Source organism: Eutrema salsugineum, unplaced genomic scaffold (genome assembly GCF_000478725.1).
Source record: "Eutrema salsugineum unplaced genomic scaffold, Eutsalg1_0 scaffold_4, whole genome shotgun sequence".
NCBI lineage: Eukaryota > Viridiplantae > Streptophyta > Magnoliopsida > Brassicales > Brassicaceae > Eutrema > Eutrema salsugineum.
Genome location: NW_006256686.1, coordinates 13157879 through 13175354, shown reverse-complemented (window position 1 = coordinate 13175354; position 17476 = coordinate 13157879). Strand labels below are relative to the sequence as shown.

Sequence of the window (17476 nt, the reverse complement as noted above, 5' to 3'; positions counted from 1 at the left end):
TTGCACAGGTGGTGCCTGAATACCAGCTCCATACTGATGAGCATTGGCCCTGTCATTCTCTCCAACATAGACTTGGGGTTGCTCATATCTTCTTTGCTGTGGTTGGAAAGGGTGGGGTTGGTGGTGCACCTGGTGTCCTTGCTGAACATTGGCCTGATGCCTTTGTTGATGAGCTTGAGCTTGTCCTTGGTGGACATAAGCTTGTTGATGGTGCACCTGTTCCTGATGAACATTACCCTGATGAAGCCCTTGACCAACTCCATTACCAGCTCTATTACCCTGAGCCTGTTGCTCCTGAACTGGTTGTTCTATATCTACCACGTGATCTTCTTGTTCTGCCATCTCAGTCTGATCAATTTGTCTACCACGTCTGTCTCTTCTCCTCCTTGGTACCAAAAGGTTGATGTTGTCGTTTAGAGGAAAAGGAGGACCACAGCTTCTTGATCTAGACCTGGTGTTCATACACCTGAAATCACAAACAGAACTTGAAAGGAATCAGTAAAAACAAGAAAGTAAGCACTTGATCTCAAGAACAGATCAGAGCTTAATGCTAATCAAACCACAATTTGGCAACGGCGCCAATTGATAGACAAGACTTTTTAGGGTCTCAGGGCTATCAATCCCCTTGTCAATGTAGCACAAAGAGGTTTATCAATCCAGATGTGGTGTTAGACACTAAGCTATATGATCAAGTTCTTAATTCAAGAAAACAAGAGTGGGTCTTGATTAATCTAGAGACAACTATAAACATAAACAGGATTAAAGACTAATGACAATGACAAATGGTGTGAATAAGATATGATGGAGGCATGAGATTCTAGACATGATAGATGGTTAGGGTGCTTTGGTGTTAAACTAGGAATGCTAATGACAATGATGAGACATGATTCAAGTGATTAAGAACTCTAATCTATGTTAATCCTCTCATGAAGGTATTAACCCCTATACTAATCCATTTTCAAACCAAATTCCCATTTGTGAAATATGAATCAATATGCATTAATAAACAGTTCTCAATGATCATTCAAGCATTTAACAAATCATTCCCATGATGAAAAATTACTTAAACCTCTAACACAACTCTTTCAGGAATTTCATCAAACACTTTTGGTGCATGAAATTCCCAGAATCTAGATCTCAAGTGATTATCAAGGATCTAGCATAGAGAACAGTTGTTTAGAGAAATGAACCAATGAATCTAGCCCTAAGCACTTCTAATCTAACACTTTAGCACCCTAACCTACACATCTAGAACCTCATTAAGGTAACTACTCACTAATCATGATCAACACACTAGATCCTTTGCAAGATGTGTTGTTAATCATGATTAGAAGTTGATTTTGATGAATAGAAATGATGAACAAGAAGGAAAGAAACTGCAAATCGATTTAAACTCTCTAAAACAAAGTGTATTAAGTGGTTTTTCACAAAAGGGGGAAAAAAGACTAAAAGTAGATTAAGTGTTCTCTACAAATTAGGTCTAAAAACCTTATAAAGGAAGCTTGGGCGAACCGGGTCAACCCGGAACAAACCGGGTACTGACCCGGCCTTGATGGGCAAAGAAGGGTTTGCCACGGTCTGGTGTGTCCTTGGTGTGACCGTGGCATTCCTGACCGTGTCAAAGACTTCATTGTGTTCTTGGTTCATTTTGATGCCACGGTCTGATTAAGCTTCATCTGGGACTCGTGGCAAGTTAACCGTGTCAAACGCCGAAGATATGTAAAGGTTGCCACGGTCAAACCCCCAGACCGTGGCATTCAGACCGTGTCAAAACCCGCATGTATGTGAAGTCCTTCCCAGCCAAGTATATGCTTGCCACGGCCAAGTCTCAGGCCGTGGCATTGAGATCGTGTCAAAAGCCGAAACTGTGTAGAAGTTATCTCCAGCCACTTGTTCATTTGCCACGGTCAAGTCCCAGACCGTGGCATTAAGCTCGTGCTAATCGCCGAAGGTTGCAAGATATTGCCACGGCCAAGCCTCACACCGTGGCATTTAGGCCGTGTCAATCGCCGAACGGTTGCTAAGTTCCTCTCAGCCAAGTGTGTGTTTGCCACGGTCAAGCCTCACACCGTGGCATTTATATCGTGTCATTGGCCGAGGGTGCACAAAAGTTGCCACGGCCAAGTGTGGACCGTGGCATTGAAATCGCGGCATGTTTAACTTAGTCATCCTGGGCTGTCTGGACCATCTCGCATTCCGGAGAGTGTAACTTCCTGGAGACCTGTCCGAATTGAGTAATTCCGGTTGCAGAAGACAGAGGACTCATTTATCTCCAACTTGGATGAAGGAAGTTTCAGTGCTTGGGAAGTGTAAGGTTTCCTGGAGGGCACATCTTTGAAGCGCATTTACACGACCAGAGAGAGGCGCCTAGACATGTGTCCATTCCGGAGACCGTATCTTTCTGCTCAAAGCTCCTAATTGATTGATCTCGGATGTTCTGGAAAGAAGACTCAAATGTCTCTGATTCTCATGAAGGCCCCGGAAACTGAATCGGAGTGGAAGTGCACCGTCCTTCGCATCCTTCAAAACTGATCTGCTCGGTCCGGAATACCTGCGAGATAGGGGTTCCTTCCGACTAGCTTATCTCTCTGCTCACGCGTCCGAATTCCACGATTCCACTTGCTATGAGACCGTGCTCCAATGCTCTCCAACTTCTATGAAGGACCCGCCGTCTGAATCGGACCGGAAGGCTCCCCGGACAGGCGATTTCTGAGACTCGTTCACACCCGGAGATTTTGGCCGATACACTTCATTCGCGGTACATGGAAATGGCCGGTAAAGCTTCCCGCGGTACATGAAAATGGCCGGTGAAACCTTCCTGGCCAGCGAGAATGGCCGAAAATCTCCCAAGACCCAATTTTTCCACTTTTTCACTCTTTGCTCACCATTCCACCTCCTGGATTTATCTTTTCAGCTCCATATTCACCTGATAGACACTCAAAACATGCAAAGACTCATTGGGACCTAATGCATCTCCTAAGTTCTAAAACAAACCCTAAGGACCTAAGATGCATGAAATAAAACATGATTTGGAATGATTTATGCAACCTAAATGATGCAAATTATGAACATATCAGATATCAATTCATGATGCTAAGAACAATAATGCAATGCAAGTTACTCTTTAGTCTAGACTTCAAAAGCAGATTAATTCATTCCCATGACAATAATCCCTTTGCTAATCACTTAATCAAGTCTAACAACCATTAGATATAATCAAGCAATCAACAAGCATAATGCATCAAGCCTAATAAGTGACCAAACAATCTCTCAACCAAGAAGACTGAATCTTACACAGAAAGACATAGCAAGCAATCACATGATCTCAAACATTTCAACTTAGAACTCTAATCTAGACTAATCCTCTCATGAAGGCATTAATCTCTATACTAATCCACTTTCAAACCAAATTCCCATTTGTGAAATATGAACTAATGAGCATTAAGAAACAGTTCTAATATGTCATTTATGCAATTAACAAACATTCGCATGGCATTAATGCATAAACCCTTAGTTAGCTTTCATTCAGGCATTTCATCAAACACCTTGTGGGTGGAGATTTGCCTAAGCTCTAGACCAGAGTGATGTGCAAAGATCTAGCATTAGGAACAGCTAACTAAGGAACTGAAATGAGAATCTAGTCCCTAAACATCATAAATCAAACATCTAACAACCCTAATCTACACACCTAGAAGCTTAAAAGATGACTACTCACTAATCATGAAGAACACATCTAATCTTTTGCAAGAGATGATGTTAATCATGATTAGAAGCAGAAATGAGATGATGAGATGATAAGAAACAGCTTTGGAATGATCAAATCCTTTCAGATATCTCTTAATCAAAAACGTTTTTACACTAAAAAAGAAAGAAAACTAGAGAGAAAACTAAGTAGAAGATGAGATGTTTAGGGTTTTCTCCAAAAAGCTATATATACTAAGTGCTAATGGACCGGGTCAGCCCAGGAAAAACTGGGTACTGACCCGGCTAAGTTGGGTCTGGTGGCTGGTGTGCGACATGGTCAGGTGCTTCCCAAGTCGCATGCCCAAGTCGCACAGCTATAAAAGCAGCCTTGTGCGCCATAAATCCCTCAGCCTCAGCCGCATGCCTATCTAGGTGTAAACAGCGAATTTTTGTGCTGCTCAGGCTTCCTTCTCTTCAACTCGCACAACCAGGACGCATTATGGAGATAATATGTGTGCGAGATGGTCACTTCCTTGCCCAAGTCGCATGACCAAGTCGGTGTAATTTGCGAACACATGTGCTACATGGTTCCACTTCATGTCCAACTCGCAGGTCTATCTCGCACAGCATTGTGGACATACTCAAATTTGATTCTGGAAGTCTCTACCTTTCTCAGAGTCTCCTTAAACTCATCTCTAAAGTCTCAACTTGTTTCCAGAGCGTTGAATATTCATGGGTGCGAGTTAATCAAGTCGCAGTACTGTATCGCACAACCTAAGCCTTCTTGGACCACTTTGCATTGAGGGGAGAGTAACTTCCAGTATATGGCTCCAAATGGCATGATTTCAACTGCATTGGAAAGACAACTCAAATATCACGAACTTTGGTGAAGAAACCCTCAGCGCGTGGGAAGTGGAAGGTTCCCCGATGGACTCATCTTTGCAGTACACTGACACGGTCAGAAAGAGGCTTCTAGACATGTGTCCATTCCGGAAACGTTATCTTCTCGCTCATGGCTTCAAATGGAATGATCTCAAACGTTATGGAACGAGGACTCAAATATCTAAAATCTTGATGACGGACCTGTAGACTGAATCGGTCTGGAAGTGCATCGTCCTTCGCAATCTTTGGAGCTCATCGGGTCAGTCCAAAACGGTAGCGAGACAGGAGTGCCTTCCGGTGAGCTTAACTCTCTACTCACGCCTCCAAATCCTATGATTGCACCTGGTCTGGAAACATGATCCAATATTCTCCAAATTTGATAAAGCACTCGACAGCTGAATCGGACCGGAAGGTTCCCCGGACAGGCGATCATTCAAGAGTATCGGATTGCTCTGGAATGGATGCGAGAGAGGTCTGTCTTCCGGTGACCGTATCATTCAGCTCAGTGCTCCAAATGCCCTGATACAGCCTGTACTGGGTTTTTGACTCAATTATCTCCAACTTTGCTGAGGATCCTGTAAGCTGAATCGGCCGGCAAGATCTTCCGGTGACGCGATTTCGGAAATGTATCTGCACCTGCTTCGCCGTTCTCTTGTTCCTCCTCGGGAGGATTGATCAGCCGAACTCCTTCTACCTCCTTTATGTTTGGACGTTCGATGAATTCGAGCGGAATTTTTGGACGGAGATCCGGGTCTGAGGTTGAAGCAAGTGCTGCTAAGGCATCCGCCGAGGTGTTTTCGCCTCGGGGTATTCATGTGAGTTCGAACTCGTCAAACTTTCGCACCAAATCTTAAACCACTCTAAGGTAAGCTCCCATTCTTCCATCCTTCGCCTCGTACTCTCCGTTGAATTGACATGCTACGAGCTGTGAATCGCGAAAGGCTCTTATTTTTCGAACTTTGATTCCCTGTGCCAGTCGTAGGCCAGCGATCAGTGCTTCGTACTCCACTTCGTTGTTCGAGGCATGGAAGTTCAGGCGAAAAGACTGCTCCAATATTTCTCTGGTGGGTGAGGTGAGACAAATTCCTACTCCCAAGCCGTGTTTAGATGACGAGCCGTCGACGTGCAGCATCCAAACTTCGTCTGGGGTTGGCTCGGTCGTCGACTCGGTTGGAAGTTCGATGAGAAAATCTGCAAGCACCTGTGATTTAACAGATGGCTCTTCTGAAATATGTAGAGATGTTCTCCTTAGTCTCTTTGCTGTATCTAAAGAAGAATTGAAGGCAGCCTCGCTTCTAGACATTATCGAATGCGAGATAGAGAGGAATGGACTTCACAAACTTGTTGAATTTGATCAGTCTCTCTCTGGATATGCTCTTGGTTATTGGTTATGCGTTGTCATCAGATGAATCATCCCCAGGGCTTGAAGCTCATTGTCACAAGTGCAAACCATGTTTCAAGATGCATAATGTGTGAGCCGAAACTCGCACAACCAAAAATTTGATAAGAAAAACTTAAGGGATCCGAAATTTCTAGGGTTTATCGCAAGAACAGTAAGATCGAAGGAAGATTTTTATTGCTGTGAAAGTGTTTAGTCTTTATTGCTAAGGGTTGCCAAAGTTACATAGTGAATCGTGCCAATTGCCTATTTATACTAATTCTCTAAATAACCTAGCCGAGAATCTCGGGAGAGATTTCTGGAATATTTCCTTATCTTGTTATGCGGCCACCGTCATAATGTTTTTGCCTAGGGTTTCAGCTGGCTCGCGTTCTTTGGCTCAGCCCATCTTCTATTATACGCAGCTCGGCCCATCTTTTCTTATGCACGGCTTGGCCCATCTGGATGTCACAGCTCAGCCTGCTTATTTCCTCCACACAGCTCGGCCCATTTACAGCTCGGCCTACTCCTCTTATGCGGGGGTTCGGCCCATATCTGATGGATCTCTGGTTCTTCTCGCCAAATTGGCTCTACCTGATGTTTAAACGTTCTTTGAGATGGTTTAAACCGGTTTGGGTGAAAACCGACCCCAACAGTTAGCCCCCCAGCTCGTCAGTTTTGGAGACGAGAATGACGAGGTTTATTGCTCTTAGCCACGGGATAAACCATCGAATTGAGTTGTTACGGAACAGTCTTAGGCGAAGCGTTTCTGGAATACGAGGGCCGAACCATTAAAAAGTGCAAAACAATGCCGAGCTGCTTTTCAGTGACGTAGTTCCAAGATTTGCTAGGCGACGAAGCACACCGAGATAAGAGACAACACCGAGCTGTTTTGTTAGCGAGGCATGGCGTAGTCTATGTTGTTCGGTGGGTTGTTCTAAGGAAAAGGCTTGTTCACGAGGCGATTTGCAAGTGTCGTGCCGAGTCGTGTAAACGACGAGGTGTTCTATGAAAATTATGCTGAACCGTGAACGTCGAGGCATTTTGAGAAGGCTACGCTGAGCCGGATAAATGACGGGGCGTTGTGAGAAGAATATGCCGAGCCGAATAAACGACGAGGCGTTTTTGAGTAGGATATGCTGGGCCGTGTTTCAAGGTAACGACGAGGCGTCTTTGTTAATAATGCCGAGCCGTGTTTCAAGGTAACGACGAGGCGTTTTTGTTAATAATGCCGAGCCATGTTTCAAGGTAACGACGAGACGTTTTTGTTAATAATGCCAAGCCGTGTTTCAAGGTAACGTCGAGGCGTTTTTGTTAAAAATGCCGAGCCGTGTTTCAAGGTAACGGCGAGGCGTTTTGTAACAACTGTGCCGAGACATCAGCTGAAGACTCAGACATCCCAACCGTTGGTCTTTCGAAAGAAGATTCTCGAATTATTGGCGCGTGTAACCGACGCGGCCAGAGTTTATTAATACGCCGCGGATTCCATGCGCTGTTGTATTGATGGCTTCCCGAGGTTCACGCGGAACTCACGCACCTCGGCTTGTCCTATAAGAAGGTGAATCCCCTTCTTCCTTCCTCATAATTTCAGATCTTCGATTTCACTAAAGGTAGCTCTCCCTTCTCTCTTCTTTCTCTCTCTACTTTATTTATTTTCTGGCTCGGGTTCCGAGGCCTCCGCCGCTCTAGATCTATTTCCGACGAGAATTCGCCGCGTAGAATTGTAATTCCTGTACAGACTGTAAATCATGTCAAACCGCTCCGACGAATCGCTGGATCCGCTTTTTTAATATGAGCCGAGCCATGTAGATGTCGAGGTGAGAGGCGCAACAGGGTCCTCCGAGGCGTCCGTCTCGCCGAGCCCTTCCAATCATTCGTCTGAAGGCGACGAGGCGTCGAATCACTCAAATCCATCAGGTGCTCGCTCTCCCAACAACGAGCCGTAGGTTTTGACGAGCTGCTCCCGAGGTCTTGCCTATAACGAAGACATTGACTATGCCGCAAGTCATCCCGAGACTTGAATTAGAACGTCTCATGGCATCCCGAGGTGCTTCTTCGTCTGGGCAGGGAAAAGACAAAAGCCTGACCCGCCTGGTTCAACACTCTCTTCCCCCGACTCACTTGAGGCGTTACGATGTCGTTTTAGAATATCCGAGGTGGTGGAATTCGTCCTTCCAGAGAAGAGCGACCGAGCTGACAAATGATAACACCGTATTTTGACCATTTTTATGGATCATAATTGTATCTTATGCAGGTGTTTTAACTATGTTTTCAATTTTTTTAAAAGTGTTTTCAATGTTTTAGAGTTTCAAAAGACTTTACAGGAAATTTGGGCAAAATATATGCAATTTGGAACAAATGAGCAATTTTGGATAAATGCAGACCGTCAGAAGTATGACAAGCGATGAAGACCTTCTCACCGTCTGATCACCCCCAAAATTTGAGACAACATAGAGGATCCAACCAGCTTTCTAATGCACTTGGTTTGGAGACAATTCAACGGTTAGATCGTCAGATACTCCCGATGCAAGAATGACCGAAAATGCAGTTCCGGAAGAGAGCAAGTGCTGGGACCGCGGCCAACACCCATTTTCCCGCGGGTAGAGCCACCGCGACCGCGGAACTTGGTCGTTCACTTTCCCGACGACTTAATTAAAGCCCAGATCAATTCTTTTCGTTATTTTTGAAGCCCAAAGTGTCCAGAACCACCTCAGAAGCTATAAATACCCCCTTTAGGTCATTCTAAAGGGCAGACACCGAAACTAATAGACAAAGAGGAGAGAGAGAGATTTTTGTGCAACCCTAAGGAGGAGCCGCCGCCGTCTTCGAAGAGGAGCCGCCGCAGGAGTGACCATCGCGCCTCCTTCTGCTTCTCCGTTCTTCGTTCTTCTTCCTTCTTTTCTTTAATTTCCTGCAACTTTCAATACTCCGTAATGATTGTTTACAATATGTTTGAGTAGTTACCCAGTTGGGTTTAAAGGGATTTTTCAAAGGGAACTTCATGTGTCTTTGCTTATGAATCGATAGATTTAGGATTTATAATCTTCTAGATGTTCTTCGTTTGCCTTTAATCTTACTGCGTGATTTTTTGCTGGCCACTTAGAAACCAATCTGATATGATATGTTGCGAAATCTTTCATTGATTGTCTGAACTAGGGTGAAACGATCAATTCTTCTATAGGAGTGGAAACCTACCTGCAGTTGAGTTGTGAATGTTGATGAGTCTTATTCTGCTATTGCATCTTCTCCCTTCCAGAATCAGAGTGGAAACCTACTGATTAGGGTTGCGAGAGATAGTTGCTTAGTGCTGCGAAAGTAGGCTATTCATACTTCCGTGCCTCGAGTTCTAGAACATACGTAGTTGATTACCTTTATCACTTGTTTAAAATCGACCTAGCATAGACAATGAACCCCTGCGAAAACCCCTTGATGCCCAACGTTTGTCTTTAATTGTTTACAACCTTCAATTTAGTTCGTTTTTCATTCGCTTATTACTTGTTTACATTCGCTTTTGTTTAATCGATTTTACTTGCTTTGATTTGCCTTCATTTTCAATCGCTATTTACATGTTTCCATTTGCCTTAGTTAATCGCTTTTTATTTGCTTTAGTTGCTTTCGTTTTTATTTGCTTTTACTTGCTTAGCTTTCTAGTTTAGATTTAGTGACAACCAAAAACCCAAAACCAAAACCCTTTTAGTTCTAATCTGATTTAAGCGTTGCAGTGAATTCGTACTGAAACAACTAAGTCTCTGTGGATCGATACCCTAAGTACTACAGCGCACATCTGTGCGCTTGCAGATATTTAGGGGTTATAAATTTAAAACCTGAAGCTTAGTAAAACGAAAACAACCAACCCCGTTTACAAACCCGCATCAAGTTTTTGGCGCCGTTGCCGGGGACTTAAATTTGTTTTGTTGCGAATCCCAGCTTAAATCCATTAGAACACTTGTTTATTTTTACTTTTTCTTTTGATTTTTTTTTCAGGTTTCTCTGAGATGAGAGACCGGGAACATGTTCCCGGAACTCTTGGTGATCCACCAAATCGTGTGGATGGTGATCCAAGCGATGATGACCTGACTGATGATGAGTTTGAAGAACCGATTTATGATGACAATGAGCTAATTGGATCGGTCAAACACAAAGATGATGAAGAACTGATTGGAAGTTTCGATTCACTCGAAAAGTTCATGGGAGATCGAAGAGCTATTCAACCAGCCTTACCTGAGGATGGCAAAACCGAAATTAAGGTACCCCATATCCATTTAGTTTAACAAAATCAATTCTCTGGTTATTCATTCGAAAACCCGATAGACCATATCGAGACTTTCGAAGAATTATGTGCAACCATTACAGCAAATGGGGATTACCACAAGTGTAGTCTTTTCCCATTCTCTCTTAGAGATAAGGCCAGCAAATGGCTAAAATCTTTGCCACCTGCTTCACTAAAAACGTGGGCAGCGTGTAAAACTACTTTCCTAAATTGTTTTTACACTAGAAATCTTGCAAATCTCTTAAGAAAGAAGATAAGAACTTTTAAACAAAAAGAAGATGAAGATCTTTTAGATACTTGGGAAAGATTTAGGGAATACCAAAGAGATTGTCCACACCATGGATATGCCGAGGAATACCTACTAAGATCTTCTATCGCGGCATAACTCTAGAGTTACGACACTCTTTTGATATAGCAAGTAATGGAGATTTCACAACTAGATCTGTAGAAGATGCTCACGTTTTCATTAAAAATTTAGGAAACAGCATCCGAAATCAAGTAACCTTTTGTAATTCTGCACTTCCTGAGAAGAAAGAAGAAATTTCGGAAGTTATAAAGTGTCTCCGTCACATAATGAGTCATCTTGGATTGCAACAACCAAATAGGGTACACAATACGTGTAACTTTGATGGTTGGGACAACCCAATGGATTCTTATGATCAAGGGATGGTGAACACTGCAGAAGTCTATCAAATTCAAGATTTTCCATTCGTTTCTGATCACCGTGGGTCCATTGGTTCTGACCGCGGCCAAGACGTGTTTCACCGCGGTCGTGAGCCACCTGACCGCGGGAAATTGTCTTCTGAGCTTGCCTGGAAACCACCTTCCGAACCAATCTCAGCTATTCAATCTAATCCTGTTTCCTATCCAAGTTTTCCCTCTTCTGAAGCTGAAAACCTAAACAAAAAGATTCTAGAGCTTGAAAAATCTATGTCTCAAAAGATTAGTGATCTTAGATCTGAACTAAAAGAGATGCAGAAGGATTCCGATACCCTCCTTAACATAATAGTCAAAACTAATTCTAAAAACTTAGAAAATTCTGAAGAGGAGCTAAGTGAAAATTCTTTCGAAAGCTCAAGTGAAGCAGATCTCTCCGATCATGTGAAAGCTATCACACTTAGGAGTGGATTAGCTTACAAAGAGCCAGAATTTCCTAAAGATCCCGAAGTTGAGGAAAAGGGTAAGGAAAAGGAGAAAGAAAAAGAAAGAATCACGAATGAAGATGTTGAAAAGGAAGTGGTAGAAGAAAAGGATGGAGAAGAAGTAAGAGAAGATTCAGCCCGGGAAATCCTTGTAGAAGACCCAATTCCACCTCCACCAACTCGTGTCTATAAACCTAAACCTCCATATCCTAGAGCCTTAAGAGCCCCTAAAAAGGAAAAAGAAAAAGCTAAGCTGAAGGAGTTAAATGTGAGATTACCTTTTGTAGAAGTTTGTGCTATGATTCCTGCTTTAAGAAAATACATGAAGAGTATTCTGACAAATTCTTTAACTCTTGAAGAAGGCGTTATGATGATAAACCATGAATGTAGTTCTATCCTGCAAAGCCGAATCCCTGAAAAGAAAAATGATCCTGGAAGCTTTGTACTTTCATGCACCATCAATGATGTAGCTTTTGAGCATGCTCTCTGTGATTTAGGATCTAGCATAAATATGATGCCTCTTTCAGTAGCAAAACGTTTAGGACATCACACTTTCAAGCCCACTAAAATTTCTTTAGTATTAGCTGATCGTTCTGTTAGACAACCAGTAGGTATCCTAGTAGATGTTCCTGTAGAAATCGAAAAATGTTCCATACCTACCGATTTCGTAGTTCTAGAACTAGAAAAAGAACCTAAGGATCCACTTATTCTTGGACGGCCATTCCTATCTACAGCCGGAGCCATAATCAATGTTCCTGAAGGAAAAATCGACCTTCATCTAGCCGGCCTAGTTATGCAGTTTGACATGAACAAAAGTTTTGATAAACCAACTTTGGATGGCAAAATTTGTTGGGTTAATGAGTTAGACGGAATTATTGAGGAAGTCTATGAAGATCTGCTTCTAGACGACCCTTTAAGTGTCACGCTTTCACCCGCAAAAGATGAATGCAATTTCCTTGAAGAAATTTCAAGTGAATGCACATGTATGCTTGATAAATCCGAAACTTATAGGAAACCTCTTCACTATCTAGATCTTAAGGACCAAACAAACATTCCTACACCTCCTAAAGACACTGCTGCAGCAATTAATGATCCTTGGGGCGAGCTTAAAGCCCCTAAAGTGGAGCTTAAACCTCTTCCCGTCGGACTTAAGTACGCTTTCCTTGGACCAAATTCTACTTATCCTGTCAAAATAAACTCTGGTTTGACGGAAGAAGAAACCAAAATGCTGTTGACTGAGCTGAGAAAGCATAGAAAAGCCTTAGGATATTCGCTTGATGACATACCTGGAATCTCTCCAGATCTTTGTATGCACAAGATTAATCTAGAGGATAATGCTAAAAACTCAATCGAAAGTCAAAGGAGACTGAACCCTAATCTCATGGATGTTGTCAAGAAGGAGATAATGAAGCTTTTAGAAGCTAGAATAATCTTTCCTATCTCAGATAGCACTTGGGTTAGCCCAGTTCATGTTGTTCCGAAGAAAGGAGGAGTCATTGTCATAAAAAATGATAAAGATGAAATGATCGCTACAAGAACAGTAACTGGACATCGTATGTGCATCGATTACCGGAAACTGAATACAGCAACTCGGAAAGATCATTTTCCACTTCCCTTCATAGATCAAATGCTAGAAAGATTAGCTAATCATCCCTACTATTGCTTTCTTGATGGATACTCCGGATTTTTCCAAATTCCTATTCGCCCGGAGGATCAAGAAAAAACGACATTCACTTGTCCATATGACACGTTTGCTTACTGACGTATGCCTTTTGGATTGTGTAATGCACCTGCTACCTTCCAGCGGTGCATGATGTCGATCTTCACAGATTTTATTGAGGATTTCATGGAAGTATTCATGGACGATTTCTCTGTTTATGGATCTTCTTTTGAAAAATGCTTAGCCAATCTTGGTAAAGTTCTGCAAAGATGTGAAGATAAGCACTTAGTATTAAATTGGGAAAAATGTCACTTCATGGTACAAGACGGAATCGTGCTTGGGCACAGAATTTCCGGAAAAGGTATTGAAGTTGACAAAGCCAAAATCGAAGTCATGACCAGCCTACAACCACCCACAAACGTAAAAGGAATTCGTAGTTTCTTAGGACACGCAGGATTCTATAGGCGATTCATAAAAGATTTTTCTCAAATAGCTAGACGTCTTACGCGTTTGCTTTGCAAAGAAACGAACTTCGAGTTCGATGATGAGTGCTTAGCCGCGTTTCATAAGATCAAACAAGCCCTTGTTTCCGCTCCAGTCCTGCAAGCACCTGATTGGGAACTCCCATTCGAAATCATGTGCGATGCAAGTGACTATGCAGTCGGAGCAGTGCTTGGCCAACGAAAAGATAAGAAACTGCATGTAATCTACTACGCAAGCAGAACTCTAGACGAAGCTCAATGCAATTATGCTACAACAGAAAAAGAACTTCTAGCTGTCGTATTTGCATTTGAGAAATTCCGTTCTTATCTCGTAGGATCTAAGGTCATAGTTCATACTGATCATGCTGCAATCAAGTATTTAATGTCTAAGAAAGACGCTAAACCTCGGTTGATAAGATGGATCCTCCTACTGCAAGAATTCGACATCAAAATTCGAGATCGGAAAGGAGCAGATAATGGAGTTGCAGACCATCTTTCACGAATTCGAGTTGAAGAAAGATTGCCTTTAAATGACAGTTTGCCTGAAGAAAACATCTATGCTATAGATACAACCCCCACCAATGCTAATACCGCACCACCACATCCTCTAATGAGACGAGCAGATGCTTTCAACACCCCATGGTTTAGGCACATAGCAAATTACCTAGCAGCTGATGTAGAACCACCACAATTCTTTGGGTATAGGAAGAAAAAGTTCCTGAAAGACATAAGACATTATTTTTGGGATGAACCCTATCTCTATAAGAGATGTGCTGATGGGTTATTCCGAAGATGTGTGGCTGAAGAAGAGATGGAAGGAATTTTATTCGGATGCCACAGCTCGTCTTACGCAGGACATTTTGCAACCTTCAAAACCGCTTCAAAAATCTTGCAAGCAGGTTTTTGGTGGCCTACTTTGTTCAAAGATACTCAAGCTTATATATCGCGATGCGATAAATGCCAGAGGATGGGCAACATAAGCAAAAGGAATGAGATGCCTCAAAATATTATTCTCGAAGTCGAAATTTTCGACGTCTGGGGAATAGATTTTATGGGACCCTTTCCTACTTCTTTTGGAAACCAATACATCTTAGTAGCAGTAGACTACGTCTCTAAGTGGGTTGAAGCAGTTGCTAGTCCCACCAATGATGCAAAAGTCGTCATGAAGCTGTTTAAATCTGTTATATTCCCGCGTTTTGGAGTTCCTAGAATTGTGATAAGCGACGGAGGATCGCACTTCATCAACAGAGTTTTCGAAAACCTTCTTAGAAAGAATGGAGTTACACATAAATTTGCTTCTCCATACCATTCCCAAACCAGCGGTCAAGTAGAAATCTCAAACAGAGAAATCAAGTCGATTTTGCAGAAAACGACTGCAGTTCATCGCAAGGATTGGTCTACCAAGCTTGACGATGCATTATGGGCATATCGAACAGCATTCAAGACACCATTAGGAACAACACCATTCAATCTAGTTTATGGAAAGGCATGCCACCTTCCAGTAGAACTCGAGTATAAGGCGCAATGGGCTATCAAGGAAATGAACATGAACATGAAAACAGCTGGAGAAAGAAGACTACTTCAACTTCACGAGTTAGAAGAAATCCGACACAATGCTTACGAAAACTCGAAGATCTACAAGGAGAAGACTAAAGCATATCATGATAAGAAGATTATTCATAGAACTTTTGCTCCTAACGATAAGGTACTTCTTTTCAATTCTCGTCTTAAGCTTTTTCCAGGAAAATTACGATCAAGATGGTCAGGACCCTTCACGATAAAGGAAGTCAAGCCATACGGAGCCATTGTCCTGTGGGACAGAACCGGAAACTCATTTACAGTGAATGGACAGCGTGTAAAGCCATATCTGGCTGAAGAAAGAGAAGACGAGAGAGAAGTGATGTTTTTGATTGATCCATCATTGGCCAATGATGAGACCAAGGAGTGTCACGACCCCGGTTGAGTCTAATCGAGCAACAATGTCAAGCTAATGACTTGAAACAAGCGCTTAGTGGGAGGCAACCCACTTGGTATTTTATCTATTTCCATTTGACCTTTATTTTCTATTTCCACTGCTTTGTTTCTGTTTCATTAAAATTCAGGTTTTCAATAAGGAAGAACAAACACAAAAGACGAGCAGCACTCTCTAGCACGATAAGTTTACTTAAACATTTCAACTTTTCAATCTTCTTTACCATTCTTTCCAAGATTTATCACACTGAGGACAGTGTGAAATAAGTCTGGGGGAGGATGTTCATCCTTTACTAATGAAATTTGATTTGTTTTGAGTTTGTTTTGGACACATAAAAATTTTCAAAAAGTTTTTCAAAATGTTTTTCATAACCAGGAACACAATAAACATTTCTATGATGATTTAGACCAGTGTACTTCTACGCTATTTCCTCGTTTTTTGCTCTTTTTGTGATTTAGGCCTAGACTAGGCGGTAGCTAAGTACTTGCATTACGAAATCCCACCAGAGGACTTCTATTCATGGAGATTCTTTCCGACAAGATATACTAGCTCATTTTATTTGACCTTAATATTGACATTTAATTTTCTCATCATTGATTTTAGGCAGGCATCGACATACACATCTAGGACGTCTTTTACCATCACTTTTACCACTCTTTGTCGCCCTAGATGACCAGTTTATCTTTCTCTGGTACCATACCCTAAACCCAAAACCCTTGTTTTCAATCCTCGTGCATTCTCTCTTTAGTTTATATCAGCAGATATGTGCAAAAACGTCGGAGAGAAGAGGAGCGACACAGTTTTCAGTCACTCACAAAGGAGACTGAATGGAATTGGGAAGGAAGAGTATCAGAAACATCAAGAAGCTTTACAAGACAAATCTTAACTGGTAATTTCGTGCTCTCTAAGACTCTATACCTAAAGGTGTTCCCGCTCTTTCAAAAAAAAAAAAAAAATGAATGAAAAGAGAGAGAGAAACAAAAAGCCTAATGAGTCCTAGATTGTCGAAATTTGTGGAGCAAGAAGAATCTACTAAGCGTTTATAGAGCTATGTTTTTGAAAGATTTACAAAAATCTAAGTCTGGGGGAGTTAGGAGAGAACCTGAGGAAGAAGGCCAGTAATCTATGACAAGAAGAAAGTGACTGAAAACTGTGGATACCAACAGCTTCACTCTCTCTTGCGGTTTTGCATAATATCTTGCATTCTCCAGATCTTCAGGTAACCCGTAAACACTTTAAGCCTTACCCCTAGAATAACCCTTTTTACACCTAGCCTAGATTGCCTTGCCTAGACTTTCTTTGATGAGAAACACCGAGATTTTAATTAATGTTAAGAGCTAGTTGACTGGAAGTCAGATCTAAGTGTGTAGATTTTCGCATGACGGATTAACGGACTAGTTTGCTTGTATTTTGGTGAGAATTTTCTAGACTAGATCCAATTAGATGTTTCACGATAAGTTATGGTTTAGAAGGACAGTCACTGAGATATTGTTTAGTTCTTGCGATTTTCAAAAATTTCTTTCCTGACTCAAGTTTGTTTGACGACAAACAAAAAGGTAAGTCTGGGGGAGTTGATAACACCGTATTTTGACCACTTTTATGGATCATAATTGTATCTTATGCAGGTGTTTTAACTCTGTTTTCAATGTTTTTAAAGTGTTTTCAATGTTTTAGAGTTTCAAAAGACTTTACAGGAAATTTGGGCAAAAGATATACAATTTGGAACAAATGAGCAATTTTGGATAAATGCAGACCATCAGAAGTATGACAAGCGATGAAGACCTTATCACCGTCTGATCACCCCCAAAATTTGAGACAACATAGAGGATCCAACCGGCTTTCTAATGCACTTGGTTTGGAGACAATCCAACGGTTAGATCTTCAGATACTCTCGATGCAAGAATGACAGAAAATGCAGTTCCGGAAGAGAGCAAGTGCCGGGACCGCGGCCAACACCCATTTTCCCGCGGGTAGAGCCACCGCGACCGCGGAACTTGGTCGTTCAC

The 17476-nt window shown here is 42.0% G+C and overlaps 1 non-coding gene across 1 annotated transcript; it reads right to left on the bottom strand.

Annotated features, from left to right (window-relative positions):
* Positions 1-10451: 10451 nt before the first annotated feature.
* On the bottom strand, positions 10452-10559 carry LOC112084928. Its single transcript, XR_002898582.1, has one exon. It is a non-coding gene; the product is annotated as a small nucleolar RNA R71 (small nucleolar RNA).
* Between the last annotated feature and the right edge of the window lie 6917 nt (positions 10560-17476).